Raw genomic sequence first — 14876 nt, forward strand, 5'->3', positions numbered from 1 at the left:
TTGACGAGGGACTGATGGGTGTCCTCTTCGGAACGGATTATTTCTTACTATATCAATATTTTCTTTCCGGTCTTGTACTTCTTCTCTCGCTTTCATATGCTGTAACTTTGATCGGGAACTTTCTGTTAAGATGCAGCACTCTACCACTCTGTTTAGTGGCGTTTCCTCTTTTTCCAGCAACTTTTCTCTCAGTGATTCATCTTTTATTCCAATGATTAACATTGATTTAATTAAATCTTCACGCAAGTGACTCAATTCGCATTCATTACTTTGATTTTTTAATTCAGTTATAAATTGTTCGACATTGGTTTGACCTTGGCGCATGGTAAAAAATTTATATCTTTCATAAGTAAGATTCTTTTTTGGAGTGAAATGATTTTTAAATTTTTCTTTCAAAATCTTAATTTTATTTTTTTCCTCTTCTTCAAATTTAAAAGTATTATAAATTTGTATTGCCTCCTCACCGATTAGATGTAAAAGTTGGGCACATTGCGTTCTTTCTTCTTTCTTGTCGAGCTCAATGGCTGTTAAAATAAATAAATGTTTTAAACGAATGAGTTTCGTATTAGGGTACGCCATCTATAATATGTTATTAGAAGTAGTTTTTAGGTTGGCACAAGTTTGGCGGTTAGTCGTTAGAATGTTGAGGTTAGAAGAAAATCGTTAAGACCAAGTTAAGATGACACGCAGTTAATGAGTATTTTAGTCAAGTTTAGTGCTGTATGAGTTTTATAAAGAAGTGTGTATGCTTTATGTTAAACAATAAATAGTTCTTCAGTTATCAACAAATACTTTATTAAAGTAACATTAATAAAAAACCAACAATGGCCGACGCGTATATTTCAAACCTCTGGATAAAACGTTTCCAATTTTCTGATGTATTTCCAGCCATTTGTAGGCACGGAATAGCGTTTTTCGATTCCATACCTCACTAACAAATCCCTTGCTTATAATTTATTACTTGAAGATGATTTTTATCACACTCGCAGCGCCATGTTGTAATGTCATCCGTTGTGGAAAGGTCGTCTTATCAATACGCCTGCTAGATGTTAACTGCCTTTATTCAAATCGTCGTGCGCACAGCGCCTACATACAATACAAGTAAGAATGGTAACCTATACTACAAACCGTTTTGTCTGTTTTCGTGTTTACTAGGTCATAGTGGTTGAGAACCTGTCGAGAACTCACATAAGTTGACGCATTGAAGTTATTCGAACCAGTCGATTGTATTGTTTACAGTGGGTAAATTTTGGATGTGTCCATTTTCAATTTGATTTTGTTATTTCGATTAATGCTATTATTGCTTTCGGTATATCAGCTGACATTTGCGAGGGTCTGATTTTTATTGGTTATTTTTTATTTATCTGTTTTATTTGAGTGCTTTGGTTGTGTTTTACGTTCATATATTGCTATTTCTTTAAATCTCATTATCACCTTTAATCAATAACTGTTGTTGATTTAGTATTTTTAAATATATTTCTTTGTTTTATTTCATTTATTTTCGTTTAACATTCGTTTTCTTTTTCGTTCTTATTCATTGTAGGTATTGCTTCTTTAATATTGAGTTGACATTATTTTATTATTTTCCAATAGTTTTTAAGAATTTATTATTAGCTTTCCTAAAATGGCACAAAAAATGGATGCACTAACTTGTCAAGATTTAGCTTCCTACATAAAAATGGAGATGCCATCACTTTCATATGAAGAATTGGTAATACTGCCCAAACAGAATCCTCTCTTTTTAAAAATATCTAAATATCTTGCTGATAAAAATATTTATTTGTATCCCAGTGTAATTGAGCGAGTTTTGAAAAGAAACAGTTTATTTAAGAGAACATTTTTAGGAGGGATCCAAAAAGAAAATAAAAATGTAGAAACCGCGGATATTTTGAATATATTACGTAGTTTAAGTTCACTAAAATCACAAAACTATAAACGTAAGTATTCCATTTATGGTGACTTATGCCAATATTTCAAAGTAAAAAATATAGTGAAAAATAGATTTCGTTTCTATAGACAATGGAGATTGGATATATCTACATTTATAACAAGTAAGTTGTCTATTATGAGTAGCGCAAATGGTATGACAAAAGCAGTAAAAAAAAAATTCAAGTCTTGATGTAATGAAGGTTGTGAATGAGTCGTCTTCAATAGTAGAAAAGGGCATCCACTTAAGTAATTCATTGAATAGTTTAACAACCCCTGACGATTTTAAGTTACTAGACATAGAAAATGAATCTGTAAAAAATATTTTATCTAACAACGATGTTTCTGATCAATCATCTTCATTTGTGGGCGAGACTCTCAACTTAACAGATTCCTTTAAAAACCTGTCTGTGCCTGATTGTTTAAAATCATTATTGATAGAAGATAAATCGGAAATAAAAGTAATTTTACCACAAAATTCTTCAATACCCATTCCTATTACAAGTAAATATACAGTAAAAGAAGGTTATTTTGCAATACCAGAAAATGTTTGGAAAGAAATTTTTATTAACAATAAATTAAAATCTCTGTATTATCCTACTTACATTAAACACGGTGTTAGAAAATTTGTTAACAATACGTGTGAGTTAACCGTATGTTATGTTAATTATTTAAAATCATATATTAAAATATATTGTAAATGCATGCACAAAGAATGTAAAAAGTTTTGTATTTCAATACAATTAAACGATCGTGTTGTAACAGTACAAAGTACTTCATTAAATTTCTACCATACAGATAGTGCAACAAGTTATGTAAAAGGTCTCGACCGAATAATTAAAAAAAGACAACTTTTAAATTTAAAGCCTTCTGCATATAAGAATAAAATATTTCTTAAACAAAATCAAAATTTTATGGAAGAAACGAACAATTTACTAGATGTGAAATCAGACGCTACTATAAGAAAGATGAGATCTGAAGCACTAGCCAGAATGGACAGACATCAAGACGATTTTAACGATTTAGTATTAATGTACAAAGAGCGAACAAATTATATTAAGGAAATATCTTTGCCATTTAAGGTGGAACTGTTTAGCATCGAACAACTTGATGTACTGGCTAGTGAATACAAAAAACAATCAAACTTACTTCTACATTTTGACGCCACCGGAAATATAATAAGAAATATATCTTTATCAAAAAGCGTATATTTTTTTATACTGCCATTATTACTTTGAGCGATGTAAAACGGTGTTTTTCAGTATGCAGTTTATTATCGGCTATGCATGATTCACATACAATTTTTAAATTTTTGAGCGATTTTAGATTTTTTTGCGAAAGACATAATAAATGGCCTATATTTACTGGTGTCGTAACAGATTTTAGCTTTGCAAATATACACGCTATATGTAAAGCTTTTAATCAACTAAGTCTTACTAATTATCTTCATGCGTGTATGGCACAAGTAGACAATTGTAGTTCTCCTTATACTCCCACAAAAATAATATATATACATTTGTGCTGTAGTCATTTTATGAAAATGATATCTAAAGATATTGATTTAATAGTCAACAATAAAGAACAACAAATGTTTTTTAAAGAAGTCATAGCGTCTGCTGTATTTTCTTATTTGGCACCGGGGAGTTGGCTAAAACATTGGATCTGCAATTCCTCAAATAAAATTGATGATGATCCGCGACAACAACCAACCACAATCCAATTCACCTTGCACTAACTTCTGCAACAACTTGATGCACTGGTAATCTCTTCTTACGTCTAGTGCAGAAAAGTTGTGACGCCGCAGCAGGGATGCGTAATCCATTCCACGATCCGGGTATGATCCGTCCAGGCGTAGAGACAAATATTTGAGAAATCTCCTCTGAATTCTCTCCAATATAAGTCTATGACACACATAATGTGGCGACCAAATTACAGAGCCATATTCCAATTTGGACAATACAATAGGGTCTTGTACACACCGATATCAGAAAAAGCACGCGAGGTGCGCAAAACGAAACCAAGCATCCTCGCTGCAGAAGATGCAATATTTTTGATGTGAGGTACAAAAGACAATTTGCGGTCAAAAGTTACTCCCAGATCCTTGATTGTAGATAGTTTCTCAAGAAGAACACCTTCTATATAATAAGAAGATGGAAGAGGAGACAGCTTGCGTGTAAAACTAACCGCACCGCACTTATTGGCATTAATCTTTAGCTGATAACGGTTACACCATTCCACCAATACGTCCAAATCCGACTGAAGACTGACAACATCACGGTCCGCAAAAATAGGTCGGAATAGTTTCAGATCATCCGCATAAACTAGTACGCTTGATGAAAATTTGTCTAGAAGGTCATTCAAGAAGATAACAAATAGTAGGGGGCCTAGATTTGAGCCCCGAGGAACATCAGACCTAGCCGTAAACTCCATAGATGCATAACCGTTGTAGTACACATAATTTATAATAATAGCCTTTATTGCACATTCATCAGGAAAAATGAAAAATAATTATAAATAATTGATTACAAAAATAAAAGTAAAAACAAATTGTAATAAAAAGATAATGAGATAATTAATAAAATAATGTACTACAGTAAAGTATTACACTAAATAAAAATAAAATAAAATAATAATAAAAAAAAAAGAACAATAACAAGAGAAAAAGAAATAGTGCAATCACGAGGCAAAGATTCAGTTGTATACCAACTGATTTTCAATCCAAACCTTGACAATTATTAGAGAGATATGAAATACATCATAATCCTTAACTCTACAAAAAATAAAAAAAAGAAAGAAAATATCTTAAATAATGTAAAGAAATATTCGCAGCAAAACTGTGACTCACCGATCTCTGCCAGAAATAGTAGTCACCTGGTCTCCAAGTAACCGTGCCCTCAAATGTTTTTTAAAACAATTAACACCGAGATTCCTCAACTCGTCACCAATGCTCCCGTATGACTTATATATATGATCACGATTGTGACGATTGTGAATATCGCACCTAAAAAAAATCTTATTGTAAAAATATATAGGGGTTTTAGTAGTAATCAATTTATGATAATAAGTTAGAGTATGAAGTTCTCTTCTTGAGCGCATCGACAACCAGCCTGATTCAATAAGCCAGTGGGAAATGTGATCGAACTTCCGGATTCCATAAATAAAACGAAGACAGCTATTCTGAACTCTCTGAATCCTCCCCGAGTCATATGAGCACACAGCCGGATGATATAAGGGAATCATATAGTTAAACTAAGAAAGAACCAAGGAGTCACATAAAGTTTTTTTCAACATGATAGGCAAATAGCTTCTATGGGGATATAGTAGCCTTAACGAGTGATACGCTTTCTTGATGTAGTTATTAACTTGACTATGGTATCTAAAACTGTTATCTACAATCAAACCAAGACTCCTTGCCTCACTCACAATCGGCACTTCAGATCCCTGAATGTAAACTTTAACCAAACCCTTTAACTGGTCGCAAACGCTTTTGTTACCAAAGAGCAAAACGGCAGATTTATTAGGATTAATTTTCAGACAATGCAAATTGGAAACATTCGTTATACAGGGTGATTCATAAGTAATGGGCCAAATTGTAAATGTACGTTCAGGAGGCCAAAATAATAATATTTTCATTAACAATAATGGGTCTTAGTCTGCTCCTTACTGAGATACAGGATGTTAAAGCGAAAAAAATAAAATAGATTTTTGTTAATAGATCAGTTACTTTTCTACATAATGACTCATAGTTGACTTATAGTATTTGTAAAGGTAAACAATAATGTGTGAGAGGATTTGAGTTAACTCGTAGATGTCGCCACATGCGCCATATGAATTATGAAACGTCAATGAGCTTTTACGTTTGATGAATAGTTTAAAATATTTTATTGTTAAGTAAACTGATTCATTCTTGTCCTAACATAAATCAAAATGCCGAGACATAATCACTTTTCAAACGAAGAAATGAGAGACATGTTATGCGTTTACGCACAAGAACGTTTTTCTGGGCAAGCAGCATCCAGAAAATATCGTGAAATGTACCCTTACAGAAGGCAGCCAAACCGGAAGATATTTCAAAATATTTATAATCGATTGGGTGAAACAGGTTCATTTCGTCCAAAATATCATACAGGACGTCCTAAGATTATCACTCCGCAGCAAGAAGATGAAATTTTGGTAAGAATTGCGCAAAATTCTGAAATAAGCACTCGTCGATTGTCTGCAGCAACTGGAATAAGCCAACCATCCGTGACTAGAATTTTACACAAGGAAAATTTATATCCCTATCATTTTATACCTGTGCAAAATTTACTTCCAACAGATTATCGAATCAGAGTTCAATTTTGTCAGTGGCTAAAAGGAAAATTGAATAATAATCCAACATTCCTAAATAACATTCTTTTCACGGATGAAGCAACCTTTACCAGACGCGGAGTTTTTAATTGGCGAAATAGTCATGCCTGGGAAACCGAAAACCCTCGTTTAAAAAAAGATAGACATTTCCAGCACGAGTTTAAAATAAATGTGTAGTGCGGTGTAATAGGCAATACATTACTGGGCCCAGTTGAATTACCTCCTAATTTAAATGGAGAGTCATATTTAATTTTTTTAAATAATGACTTAGTCGACCTCTTGGGAGATCTTCCATTACAACTAAGAAGAAATATGTGGTTCATGCAAGACGGTGCTTCTCCACATTTTTCACGTGCTGTGCGCGAACATCTGAATGAAACATTCCCTCACCGTTGGATTGGACGTGGTAGTGAATTTCAGTGGCCACCATGTGTGGGGTTACATGAAATCAATGGTCTATGCTGAACCTACTATAAATACACGAGACGAGTTATGGAATAGAATTCAAGATGCAGCCAATTCAATACGAAATAATCCTGCTACATTTTTTAAAGTCAGACAATCCTTAACCAAACGGTTAAATGCGTGTATAAATGCTGGTGGTGGTCATGTTGAAAACCTTTTGCAGTAGCTCATAATTAAGCTTAAATTTAATTTAACTTCGCACAACATTAACATGTAGGTTTTGATAACAGTTGTCGTAAGTGGTCTTAGTTCAAGTCTGTTCTAATGTTGTATTTCGTTTTATTAACTGGCGTACAATAAATTGTTTTATTACGTAATTTTTTTATGGTTTCAGTTTAATATTGTTATCAATTATCAATTACGGTTAGGTAAATGTCAACATTCCATGCCATGCTTGTGTCTTAACAGATTAATGCTACGTCGACCACCGTGAAATGTAGTGTAGTCAATTAGTAAAATTCAAATATCTCGAAAATCGTTAATATTTTCAAGATCAAAGAAGTATAGCTTTTTTCTACAGAAATGATGGGGCTATCCAAATTAAACAAGTATGTTGTAAAATAATGAGCGATAAAAAATTTGTAGCTGATTTCATCTAATTCATATGGCGCATGTGGCGACATCTACGAGTTAACTCAAATCCTCTCACACATTATTGTTTATCCTTACAAAAACTATAAGTCAACTATGAGTCATTATGTAGAAAAGTAGCTGATCTATTAACAAAAATCTATTTTATTTTTTTCGCTTTAACATCCTGTATCTCAGTAAGGAGCAGACTAAGACCCATTATTGTTAATGAAAATATTATTATTTTGGCCTCCTGAACGTACATTTACAATTTGGCCCATTACTTATGAATCACCCTGTATATTCCAAGTCAGAATTTAAATTATTAATAGCATTGCGCCATTGGGATGGACCAAAAGAAACATAAAGCTGGGTATCATCGGCATAACTGTGAACTTGATTGTGTTTCACATTATGAAAGATTTTTGAAGTATATATCGAAAACAACGTGGGACCAAGAATTGAGCCCTGAGGAACCCCAAAATCAATTGGTCGAGAAGAAGATGTTATGCCCTCAATCCGAACACACTGTGATCTCCGTCCAAGATAACTGCCAAGCAGAGCAACCGCCGAAGGATCAAGCCCAACAGAGTGAAGAATCCTAAAAAGGACCGCATGATTCACAGTATCAAACGCTTTACTATAGTCTAACAAGGTAAGAACGGTAACTTCACCCTTATCAGTCGCAGAGATAATGTCATCTGTCACCTTCAGCATCGCAGAGCAACAATCATACCCTCGACGAAACCCAGACTGAGTAGATGATAGAGAGTCAGTATCCGTAATAAATTCCGTTAATTGAACTTTCAGTACTCTTTCAAGAACCTTTGATAACATTGGCAGAATACTAATGGGTCTCAGGTCCTTCAAAGCTTTTGGGTCACTACATTTAGGTATAGGCTTAATTAAGGCTTCCTTCCAGCAATCAGGAAATACACTTTCCAGAATGCAGGAATTTATAATATGTGTAATAAAAGGTACTATATGGGGACAACAAAGTTTTACCATCTCAGGACTAATTTTATCAGTTCCTGTTGAAGCACATTTCATCGATTTAATAACATTAAGTACCACGAGTGGCTCAACGACACTAAACTTAAACCTAGAGTTATTATCACTGATATTCAGGTCATATAATATATCAAGAGCAGCGTCACTAGAAGGGGGGAAATCATCCACAATTTCTGATATACTATCAATAAAGTAATTATTAATGTCCTCAACATTTTTCAAATGATCCGGTATGTTTATGCTCTTGCTCTTACGGATTTTCATGTCATTAAGTACACGCCATCTCTCTTTACCATCACTCAACTGAGAAACATACTTGAAATAAGCTCTTTTCTCGGACAAAACTGCACGAGATGTGAAGTTCCTCAGTGACTTATAATAGTCCCAATGAGCAGGTACCCTCGTACGCCTATATCTCTCCTTGGCCTCATCCCTAAGCGATATTAGCAGACGGAGATTGTCCGTTAGCCACGCAGGACGAACCTTAGAAATTTTGCACACTTTTATTGGTGCATGGGCATCAAAAAGGGAAAGTAAAGAGTCATTCAAGAAGATCACTTTATTGTTAATATCGTTCATATAGTAAAGTAAATGTAGTGGCAATCTTTTTAAATCCGTATAGAACTGGTCAAAATTTATGTTTAATATCACGTTTGTATATTACTTTTGGTTTAGTACCCTCAGTACCAAGAACAAGATCACAAAAAATCAAATCATGATCAGCCAAATCACACGACTCCACACCGGATCTCTTAACAATAGAAACATCAAGCGTAATGAACAAATCAATAAGAGTGGCAGAAGCAGGGGTTACTCGTGTTGGGACATTTATTAACTGACTTGCGCCCACAGACTCAAGAAAAGAACTCAAAAAAACTGAGTCTCTGTTAGTACACTTCAACATGTCGACGTTAAAATCACCACAACAAACCACCCGGTCACTCAACATCATTGCGCCATTCAGAGAATCTTCAAATGCATCAAGAAAAGATGAAAGGCTATCCTTAGTGGGTCTGTATACAACTCCAAGAACCGTTAAATTTCTTGCTTTGGCGACCGATATCCACAACTGTTCAATATCCGGTGATGAGTCAACAAGAGTAAACTTAAGTGATTCATGAATGTAGAAGCAAACACCCCCGCCTCGACCGCAACGATCACGTCTTACCACGTTATAATTATTGAGAAGTATAAAACTATCATCGACATCAGTGTATACCACATCTACCTGACCGCCCCTATCCAAAGATTCACAAATTACCTCAGTAACCACCGCGAGGTTGGTAATGGTCGAACGACGCTTGATAAACCCATGCTGATATGGTGACACAAATGACTGGACCTGTGGATAAATCATCTTGTAAATAATCTGTTCAAATACCTTAGCAAAATTGGACAATAACGATATTGGTCGATAATCAGTAATGTTGGTACGTTCGCCATGCTTGAATACAGGAACAATGCGTGCTCACGCATTGTTCCAAGCTTCCAAAGTTTAGGAAACGAGCAAGTGCTTAAGGATAGGTTAATTATTAAATGAAGCGGAACTGCAAAAACTGCACAGCAATCACGAATGAAAAATGCAGGAAGATCATCATCACCAGCAGAAAATTTATTAGGTAACCTTTTTAGGAAATGAAGAACTTGTTCTTCGGTGACATCGGCAACAAATACTGGAGGATACGTAGAGTGTACATCAACCATGCTATAAGCAGAGACACCAGAATATTCTCCAGAGAATTGATCTGCAAAAGCATTAACTATTTCTTCAGGATCAGTGTAGGTGGACTTATCACGCATCATTTTTCCAGGAAGTCGAGAGGTCGTTGTTTTCTGTCTTATATAATTTCAAAAGTTACGGGGATCAGAACTAAGCGATTGTTCAGCACTAATAGTAAAGGAAGTATACGCTTCAGAGATTTTCTGTTTAGTCAAACATCTCAGTCTTTTATATTCCGCTGAATAGAAAGCACTATTGCTTCTCCTCCTATAATACTCTTTCAACATTAATAGCCGCTTAATTTCTGGGGTGTACCAAATAGGGTATGAGGATCCCCGACTCAATCTCTTAGGAACAAATAAATCCAAAATCTCATACAACTTTTTATAAAAAGCTCGCAAAGCATCATCCGCATTAACCTCCACATTTAGAAAAGACCAATCCGTGTAAATGAGTTTATCATACATGCCAGGAAAGTTGGCTCTTCGAAAATTATATCGACCACCCAAAGACGGAAAGTTCGGCAAACCATCATTTGCCGTCAGTAAATTCATTGTAATATCTAAGGCAGGATGGTACTGATCCTCGTAGACGAAGGGACAATCATCATGAACAAGATCAAACTGATGGTCAGTATTTGTCAGAACCAAATCCAATAGACGAGTGTCACAGTTCAGTACATGATTGAGTTGGCGAAGGTCCAGAAAATCACAAAAGTTACGAAATAACTCCGTTTTTCCACATTTGGTTGACATACCAGGTGCCTTAATATATTCAGGCAAATTAAAATCACCAAGGATAAGGACAGGATAATTCAAAACTTTATGTTCTAGGGCGTCCAAGAAACATAGTAAATCAGGTTGCGGATTATCAGGAGGTATGTACAACACCACGATATATAAGGTCACAGACCATAAAGAGCACTTGCAAATCAACACATCGACAAGTGGTACTAAAGCGTGAATGTCTATAGAATCAGCCAGCTCAACATCATGATGACTAGCTACAGCAAGCAGAACTCCACCACCTCTGTTATGTCCAACCAAATCAAACTTACGATCAGCTCGTAAGACTCTGTACTTATCCACGAATAATTCATTAGATCCAAGATCAGAATTTAAATTAGTTTCCGATAGAGCAATCAAATCATAGGTACAATCAGAACAATTAACATAAAATTCACGCGTTTTTGTACGAAGACCATTAACATTTTGATAGTATACATTAACAGATTGACACATTTTGTTGGGCAAAATCAGTTTTCCGAAGCCTTGACAATTGAGGGAATGCCACGGATGTACTTTAGTATCAAATCCTTTTCGCCAGACTCAGTTCTTGTTTTTAATTCAGTCCTCGCCCTCCTATAAAAATCAACCTGGAAAGGAGTACGATCATTCGAGACAGAGATGTTCTTAAATTCATTATGAGATTTCAAATTCCGCATATTACGAAAAATAAGCTTAAAATAATTATGATCTGATAATTTTACTCGTATAGGCCTAGATCTCGCGGTATTAGAAGCGTCAAATTTACCACAGCGAAAAGGCTGAATAATAGTTTGGGAAAAAAATCCTTATAAGCAAAGTGACCAAGAGAAATAGCTGGAAATTATTTTGAAGTTCGTAATTCGACAGCTAGGGGGCGTAACTGCCATTGAGAAACATAAAGTTCCCACTATCTCAGAAACTTAGACGATGAGCTATAACTTTGACAACATCATTTAATAGCTTGGATAATACCGCATCGCTTTTGTTTTGCGATATTTCTCATATCTGTCATAATAAGGGAGGGGGAGGCCAATGCGTTTTCATATGTTTACATTTTAATATCTCCTAGACCATTCAACCGATTTGAATATTTTCGGTGTTGTTTGAAAGAGCATTTTATGCTCTTTTTAAAGATATTTTCAGTAAGACCGTTTGCTTTAAAACAAATGAGCTAGAGGGCGTTATCTGCAGCGATTACATATTTTTGTGATTTTTGAAGAAAAGTTAAATGGAACGATACTATTTACTTCACAGACCCTTAGTCACCTTAAAATTTGCTAAATTTTAGTGAAAACCGCATCTCGATATCGCCACCCGTTCTCGAATTATAGAAGAAAATGTTAAAAACTCGAGTGCCATCAATCGGATCCAGTTACCTCATCGACAAAAACAAATCACATAACCACGGTAACTGTAAACATGTCATTTACTAACGCAGAAGCATATGATAGAGCGTATGATGATTTATTTTCAATGTTTTGAATACGATGCAACTGCATGGCAAAAATGTGCAATGCAATTACGACAAAGAAAGACATTTTTCTCTAGAAGTGTTTTTAAGATTGACTTAGCGATTACGGCAAACTGGCAATGTGTAGCCCATTCAGACATCTCTATGAATTCGTAAATCACATTGGTGCGCAATGCGATCCCACATAATCTGGGAACTCCGAAAACAATTGTCCACAACATTTCTCAAGAGAATAATATCTCGTTATTATATCAGGCCTTAACAGATACCGATTATGATAACATTTATATATGACTGAACTATTACCATTGACTTTTAAATATGGTTTGGGCAAATCCAAACCTTTTATCACAAATGCTATGGATGCATGAAGCATCTGTCCACAAGCTGATGTAAACTTGCATAAATAATATGCATTCTTGGTTCGAGTAAAACCCACATTGCTTTCACCCCTTTATCTATTGGGTAGACTAAACGACCTGAGTTTTCAAGAAAAACCAATAACCAGGGAAAATATGACAAAACATTAAATACCAGTAGAAACGTGTCCAAGGCCGAGACTTAAGCAGCGCTTTTTTTTCGTCGAAACTAGATTAAATAAATGCATCGAGGTTTATGGAAGGCATTTCACACATTAGTGAGTTACTTTTGCCAAAAATTTAAGTTATTCTAAGTGTTTGATTTATTTTGTTTTATTATCATTGTTGATGTTTCATTGATCCGTTGGCTTTTCAACACGCCTCAACAGTAGTTTTGAAGCAGTTCTAAGCTTGGATAAAGTGTGAAGGAAGGTTCTAGATATTGAATGCCGACTACTATCCGTGCAAAAAGTCAAGGCCCCTCACTTTAGAGATCGATATCTTCGAAACCGCTCAATAAAAAAAATTGCGACAAAGTTTGTTGTAATCACTGAACATTTCTACGTAACATAAATGTTAATTTGAACATTTTCGGATCTACGATTTTCCTTTTATCGCGAGTTAAATGAAAAAAGTACACGATTTTTTACGGTACCGGCAACTTTGTTAACTTTGCAATTTTTTTTCTCGAAAACTATCGTACGAAAAAATTTGAATTTTGAACAGGTGGTAGCCTGGTGTGTTCTTAATGAGTGACATATTTTATGTTTTCGATATTCCATACATTTTCGCGGAAAATCGCGATTTTCCTCGCTGATTTGACCAAAATATGTCAAACAATGTCGGTTATTGGATTCCCTTGTCAGTTTTTCAAAATTAGAGTTCCCTAATTTTTTAAGAGCGATTTAATGGAATGATAAATTAAAGAGAAACAGACATAAGCTCTGCGGGGTGACGGGTTTCCGTCCAATCGGAATAGATGGTGCGTCCCAGACAGGACGTCGCGCCTTATTTCTTTATGTAAGTAAGATAAAGGCGCGACGTACTGTCTGGGACAAACCATCTGTTCCGATTGGACGGAACCCTTCTCTCCCCGCATAGCTTATTTCTGTTTCTCTTTAATTTGTAATTCCATTAAATCGTTCTTAAAATATTAGGGAATCCTAATCTCATAACGGAATCCGACAACCGACATTATTTGACATATTTTGGTAAAAACCGCGTTGAAATCCGCCAGGTGGTTTTCGAAATAACCGCATACTACTAATCCGCGATTTTCCGCGAAACTATATGGAATATCGAAAAAATAAAATATGCCCCACATTAAGAACACATCGGTTTACCACCAATTCAAATTTAAATGTTTTTCGTCAAATAGTTTTGGAGAAAAAAAATCGCAAAGTAGACAAGGTTGCTGGCACTTTCAAAAATCGGGTACTTTTTTCACTTAACTCGTGATAAAAGAAAAATCGCTGACGAAAATTTCCAAATTAACATGTGATACGCAGAAATGTTCACTGATTACAATAAACTTTACCCCAATTTTTTCCTTCGAGCGGTTACAAAGATATCGATCTCTAAAGTGAGGGGCCTTGACTTTTTGCACGGATAGTACGTGAGGAGAACGAGGAAACGGTTGAGCATGCTTTATGCCACTGCCCTGCTATTAATCGTATCAGATTCTCGATTTTTTGGGGGCAGTTTATCACCCTAAAGGATCTGAATAACTAACCATATTAAATATATTTAATAAAATGTTTAAAAATTAAATAAAGACCACATAACTTAGCTATTTATAGGGTTAGACCAAATATTTTTACTGGAATCGTCATCACTTTTAATCTAGTATTTGTGATTAAAATTATGTCACGACTTACAGAAACATTCTGAAAGTTTTTAGGTGTAAAAATTTAGGAAATCATATTATCACCACTGTGTTAAGCGCCCTTGAAATGAGTATCTACCAAATTTCATAAAAAAATGATGATTTAATTAATAATTGGAACTAATTTAAAAATAAAGTGATAAATAAGCAATAAAAAATTGGCAAAAAGATATTGTTTTTCAATTTGTAGTTTGTTATCTTAAACAGGAGATAAAAGTAAAATGTTAACACACGAAATTACTAAGAAAATTAGTAAACAGCATTTAAAAATAACTACATGTATTAGGTCATAAAAATAAGAATTTTTAACACAAATGGGTTATCATCTTATAAACTGTAGTTATAAATAAGC

Source organism: Onthophagus taurus, chromosome 6 (genome assembly GCF_036711975.1).
Source record: "Onthophagus taurus isolate NC chromosome 6, IU_Otau_3.0, whole genome shotgun sequence".
Lineage (NCBI taxonomy): Eukaryota > Metazoa > Arthropoda > Insecta > Coleoptera > Scarabaeidae > Onthophagus > Onthophagus taurus.